Here is a 6,664-nt window from a genome sequence, read left to right as displayed (position 1 = left end):
ATATATATATATATATATATATATATATATATATATATATATATATATATATATATATATATATATATATATATATATATATATATTGTTACGTTCACCGGTTAAACTGGTAAGATTGGCATCGGAGAGCCGGTGAACAATAACAATAAAAAAAAAACACTGCAGGTTCAACTGGTGAGGAAATGCAAAAGGGGGTCACTTTAAAAAGCTATTTTAATAACCCATAATGAAATTGACACATATATAACAAGAAACATGAAACACAGATATATAACATGAAACACAGGAAAATGACATACACATATACATATAACACAGTAATAAATACAACAATAAAGAACCCAACTTAATACCTAACAATAATCCTAATCCTATATAGAGGCAATGTGGAAAACACGGACGAGGGGAAGTGATATTTATGCGGTGTCGCAGTGGTGAAATGCTGGGTGATGGTTGATCCCACGGCAGAACCAAGAGGCGTTGTGTTCACTGGTTGAGGCTTGGATCTCAACTCCCAATCCAGAAAACCAAGAGCTGGCTCAACACTTTCGGTTGAGTCGAAAGGGGCCGCGTGAATCCAACTTCGGGACAGTAGCCGGGCTTCATGAAACGGTGACGTGGAAGGTTCACGAGACGGTGGCGTGGAAGGTTCACGAGACGGTGGCGTGGAAGGTTCACGAGACGGTGACGTGGAAGGTTCACGAGACGGTGACGTGGAAGGGGAGGCGGAGAGGTGGCGAACGAGGTAACAAGCGGAGGAGGTGATGGTAGTAATGCATGTTACGGGCGGGCCGTAACATTTCCTCCCCCCTAAGACCTCCGTAATGGGCTCATGAAGGAGGTCAGACGGGAGATCTTGATAAGGCGTCGGCGATGATGTTGTCCACCCCCTTGATATGATGGACTTCCAGGTTGAAAGGTTGAGTTAACAAGGCCCACCTAAGAATGCGTTGGTTTCGGTTCCTCATGGCGTACAGGAAGGCCAGAGGATTGTAGTCCGTGAAGACCTTGGTGATGTGCGGACCAGGATGAAGATAGCACTCAAAACGTTGGAGCGCCAGCACGAGTGCCAGAGCCTCCTTTTCGATGGTGGAGTAGTTGAGTTGATGGTGTTTCAGTTTTGCAGAGTGATAGGCGATGGGATGGAGGATGCCGCTTGTGGGGTCCGGTTGTAGTAGGACAGCACCCACTCCAACTCCACTCGCGTCCACTTGTAGATGGAAGGGTCGGGAGTGATCCGGCGTCCAGACCACTGGTTCCGAGGAGAGAAACGCCTTGAGGTGTTTGAAGGCTTGGTCACAGGCCGGGGTCCAGTGGAAGGGGACGGAAGTGCTGAGAAGGTCCGTCAAGGGGGCGGCCAGGGTGGAGAAGTTTTTACAGAAGCGTCTGTAAAACATAGCCATCCCCAAGAACCTCATGAGAGCTTTCCTGGTGGTAGGAACAGGGAAGCCAAGGATGGCCTCCACGTTAGCTCTCTTGGGGTGAACCTTGCCGTTCCCCACCACATGTCCCAGGTAGACCACCGTAGACTTCCCGAAGGTGGACTTGGCCAGGTTGATGGTAAGCCCGGCTTCCTGCAACCGACCCATCAGCCTCCGAAGACGGGTCAGATGTGTTGCCCAGTCGTCTGCAGTCACCACCAGGTCGTCCAGATACGCGGATGTTCCCTCCAAGTCCTGAGTTATGTAATTTATAGCCCTCTGGAAGGTGGCGGGAGCATTAGACAATCCAAAGGGCATCACTGTGTATTGGTATAGTCCGAAGGAGTGATGAAGGCGGATATTATTTGGGCCTCGTCCGAGAGGGGAATCTGGTAGTAACCTTTAAGCAAGTCTATAGTGGTTACAAATTTGGCTACTCCTATACTATCTATAAGGTCCTCTATCAAGGGCAATGGGTAGGAGTCTGGCACCGTCACTTTATTTAATTTCCGGTAGTCGGTGCAAAATCGACTACTACCATCTGGCTTAGATGTTAACAGGCAGGAGAAGCCCAAGGAGATATACTAGGTTCTGCAAGGTGATGACAGAGCAGATAGTCTACCTCTTTTTCATCAAGTCTCTTTTAATGGGTGAAATGCGATAGGCTGGTTGTCTTATAGGCTTGATGCCGTTAGATGTTAATCTTATGTCATGTTGGATCGTATTACAAACTCCTGGAAGGTCACCTGTGATTTCAGAAAAGTCTAGCAATAACTTTTAAGATCAGACTGTTGTGAAGGTGTTAAGGAAAGAAACACCTCATCCAGGTTGGACATGATTTGGCTGTTTGAGGGGCGTCCTTTAGGTGACGAGAAGAGGAATTCGATGTCGGACTCTTCCTCGGGGGGCACAGGACCAGACTCCTTCCCTACCAGACATACAGGTACAGCGCGAGACAAGTCGTTCTCTGGTTCTCTGGAGTGGTAAGGTTTCATTAGATTAATATGAACAAGTTGGGAATCCTTACGACGGTCAGGTGTGTGGACCACATAATTTAATGGACTTAGTTTTTGAGCCACAACATAAGGTCCCATGAACTTACTGTGAAGAGCATTGCCTGGAGTGGGGAGAAAAGTAAAACCTTGTCTCCTGGTTTGAAACTTCTCATGACAGATTTGGGAAGAGAATTCTGTTGCATTTTAGTTTGAGATTTGAGGAAGTTTGATTTAGCAAAGATCTGACTTCACTGATTTTATTCTTAAGGTTACTGATGTAGTCAGACACACTGGGGCTTGAAGGAGTATTTTGAGTAAACCATTGATCCTTTAATATTTTGAGAGGCCCCCTGATCTGTCTACCATAGAGTAATTCAAAGGGAGTAACCTAAAGAATCTTGAGGAGATTCTCTTAAAGCGAAGAGAAGGAAATAAATACTTTCATCCCAGTCTCCTTGATGCTCCAAGCAATACTTCTTCATCATGGATTTTAATGTTTGGTGAAACCGCTCCAGACAGCCTTGGGATTTGGGGTGGTAAGCCGAGGAGGTAACATGGTGGATGTTTAGCTCATTCACTATCTGTTGGAAAAAATGGCTAGTGAAATTGCTACCCTTGTCAGACTGAATTTGTTTTGGAATTCCTACCGAGGTGAAAAAATGTATTAGATGTTTTACAATGGTCTTTGATGTGATGTTCTTAAGAGGGAATGCTTCAGGGTACCTGGTAGTGGGATCCATGAGGGTTAACAAATACTGATTCCCTCGTTTGGTTTTGGGTAAGGGCCCTACGCAGTCTAGAATAATCTTTTCGAAGGGCTCCGTCTGAACTGGAATAGGCGTCAGAGGAGCTGGCACAAGGCGTTCGTTAGGCTTACCCACAACTTGACATATATGACATGTTTTTACATAGTGTGACACATCCTTTTTCATTCCTGGCCAAAAAAATGTTGAAGAGCCTTCTTGTAGGTTTTTTGGATGCCTAGATGACCTGACAATCCATCATGAGCTAGTTCTATAATGGCTGGTCTTACAGACAAGGGATGACAACTTGATGTGTTTCTGACCAGGTGTCTAGTTGTTTCAGTTCAGGAGGTCTGTAGGCACGCATCAGGACTCCTTCCTGATAATAAAAACAAGGCAATTTAGACATATCCTTTGTTTCACTGGCCACATGTCTGATCTTAGCCAAAGTGAGATCCTGTTCCTGAGCATTAATCAAATTCTCCTTTGAAATGATGTTATTATACAATTTGTCAGTAGAGGCAATCATTGGTGGAGGAGGTGATGAAAGGGCAGGGGACTTGGACTGAGACCTGGTGACTGCACACACTGGGAAGAAGTGAGGGGATGTTTCGTCCAGGGTCTTAGTGGGACTTTCTGTTAAGGGAGAATCAAGAACAATTAAGTTTGGAACAGCCAAGTTACCCGCAAGATCATTACCCAGTACAAGATGTACCCCCGGTACTGGCAGTTCACCAGGTTTAATGGCTACTTCAACCTCTCCTGAAATGAACGGGCACTGTAAGCTAATATTAGCCAAGGGATAGGAGAGCTGTGATTCGAGACCTGTAAGGATCACCTTCTCCCCAGTGAAAGCCTGTTTGATGTTAGGGATGACATCTTCCCTTAAGATGGATTGGGCAGCACCTGTATCACGCAGAACCTTGATATTTATTGCCTTGTCTTTACCATCAGTCAGGGACACTTTACCTTGATACATGTACGAGTCATAAAGTTCTAGAGGAGAGTTGACAGGGTTAGCTAGGGCCACTGGTTTCTTGTTCTCAAATGTGTTAGGTCTATAGGACACAAAAGAAAGTTGACGTTGAGAACCCTTGCAATTTGGGTGTCTACATTTCTGGATCGTGTGTCCTGGCTTCTTACAGTATGTACACCAGGGGGAATTATATGCATTTGGCGAGAATCCGGTTGGCTTACCACCCGCACCCCCAAAACCTTCCCCAAAGGAGGACCTAACATTAGACAGTGAACCACGACCTCTACTACCCAGGGATCCCATCAACAAAGCAAACGCATCAGCCACTTTAGCGGCAGACATAAGCTCACTCTCTCCCGTTCTTCCACATGCCTCAGAATATTAAATGGTAACTTGTTCTTCCATTCTTCCAGGACCATTAGATTGAGCAACTCCGAAAAGGTGGTAATGTTAAGAGCGGCTAACCATTTCTTAAATTGTCTTAGTTTCTCACTAGCGAATTCAACATAGGTGTGAGACTCTGGTTTCACATACTTTCGAAACTGCTGTCTGTATCCATCAGAAGTGATAGAGTAGGCGTCTAGAATGTTAAAGGTTGATCTCTTCATATTCTACCTCATCACTAAGGCCGTTGTATACCCTATAAGCTTTTCCTACTAGCTTAGGGACAAGGAGAGACACCCACTGATCCTGGGGCCATTTATTCCTATTAGCAATGCTCTCAAAAGCGCGAAATGACCCGTCAACATCAGATTCATCAAAAGGGGGAACTAGCGGAGCAGCTGTAGCAGGATTAAAGCTTGCTAACTGTTTCTTTATATATATTTCTTCCCCTCTAAACTTAGCGTCATTTCGTAGGGCTAACTCCTGAATTTCTAACTCTTTCTCCTGCCTTTTAAGTTGTAACTGAAATTCTCTCTTTATCTTTTGCCTGTAGTTGCATTTCTTTCGCTTCTTTTTCTGCCTGTAGTTGCATTTGTTTTTCCTGTAGTTGCATTTGTCTTTCATGCATCCGGTATTCTAGTTTAAGCTTCTCAATTTCCCATTGACTTATCCTACTCTTTTCCTGTTCTTCCTGGGGACTGTGTATTATAGTCCTCGTAGAGGCTGACATGGGAGTTAACTCTTCTATGGCATTTCCTAGCAACTGACCTTCTTGCACTAGATGTTCAACAACTACATTCTTAATGACCTCTTTAGTCATCTGAGACGTGATGGGAACATCAAAATGTTTAGCGATGGTCTTCCATTGGTCCTTCTTTATATTAGCATATTTAAGTTGTTCCAGAGATGGGTCGGCACAAAAATCTTCAACGTTAAACTGAGTGGAAGCCATATTAAATAGATGTTAAACCACAACAAAAAAAATGATAAGCGAATTACTTAAGTGAGGAACTTGGCAGAGTGATAATAAAGGCAACCTTGGAAATTACCTAGATTATACTTAAGTAAACACTTATGAGTACAATCACTAATGAGGGGTAAACTAGAGAGTTACGGCATTAAGAGGGATCCGGATTACTCTAGTTACGAGACTTGAGAGTAAGAAGCGAATTGTACTGAGACTTGTTATTGATAAGGAGGCGGATTAGTCTGAGAGACTAGTTAAAATGGCCGATTCTAACTAGCGAGAAAAATTATCCGCGAAGTGAGGGAATTGAGGGTTCGCATGAACATATGATGATCCCAACACTTGGATAACACTTATTACACACCTGCCTATGTGCAAAAACTAGAGATAAGTGCTATCGGTGAACACGCCTTTCTACCTGGTTTCCTGCTCTACCACTGCTATGCGATACCAATGAAAGTCACGAAGCACGTTTAACCCAAAAGGAACCACTTGATCGCACAAAGGTAAATTTAAACCACACGCAGAGTAAGTCACAAAAAAAAAACACATCAGAGTCACAACACCACAGAAACACAAGCAATCACAGAAAAAAAGAATCACTGGAAAAATGGAACACTGAACATGGGTTATAATGGTCCTGTCACGGTCGCCAATTGTTACGTTCACCGGTTAAACTGGTAAGATTGGCATCGGAGAGCCGGTGAACAATAACAATAAAAAAAAAAACACTGCAGGTTCAACTGGTGAGGAAATGCAAAAGGGGGTCACTTTAAAAAGCTATTTTAATAACCCATAATGAAATTGACACATATATAACAAGAAACATGAAACACAGATATATAACATGAAACACAGGAAAATGACATACACATATACATATAACACAGTAATAAATACAACAATAAAGAACCCAACTTAATACCTAACAATAATCCTAATCCTATATAGAGGCAATGTGGAAAACACGGACGAGGGGAAGTGATACTTATGCGGTGTCGCAGTGGTGAAATGCTGGGTGATGGTTGATCCCACGGCAGAACCAAGAGGCGTTGTGTTCACTGGTTGAGGCTTGGATCTCAACTCCCAATCCAGAAAACCAAGAGCTGGCTCAACACTTTCGGTTGAGTCGAAAGGGGCCGCGTGAATCCAACTTCGGGACAGTAGCCGGGCTTCAT

This window comes from Portunus trituberculatus, chromosome 31, assembly GCF_017591435.1.
Source record: "Portunus trituberculatus isolate SZX2019 chromosome 31, ASM1759143v1, whole genome shotgun sequence".
NCBI lineage: Eukaryota > Metazoa > Arthropoda > Malacostraca > Decapoda > Portunidae > Portunus > Portunus trituberculatus.
Note: the sequence above shows the minus strand (reverse complement) of the source record.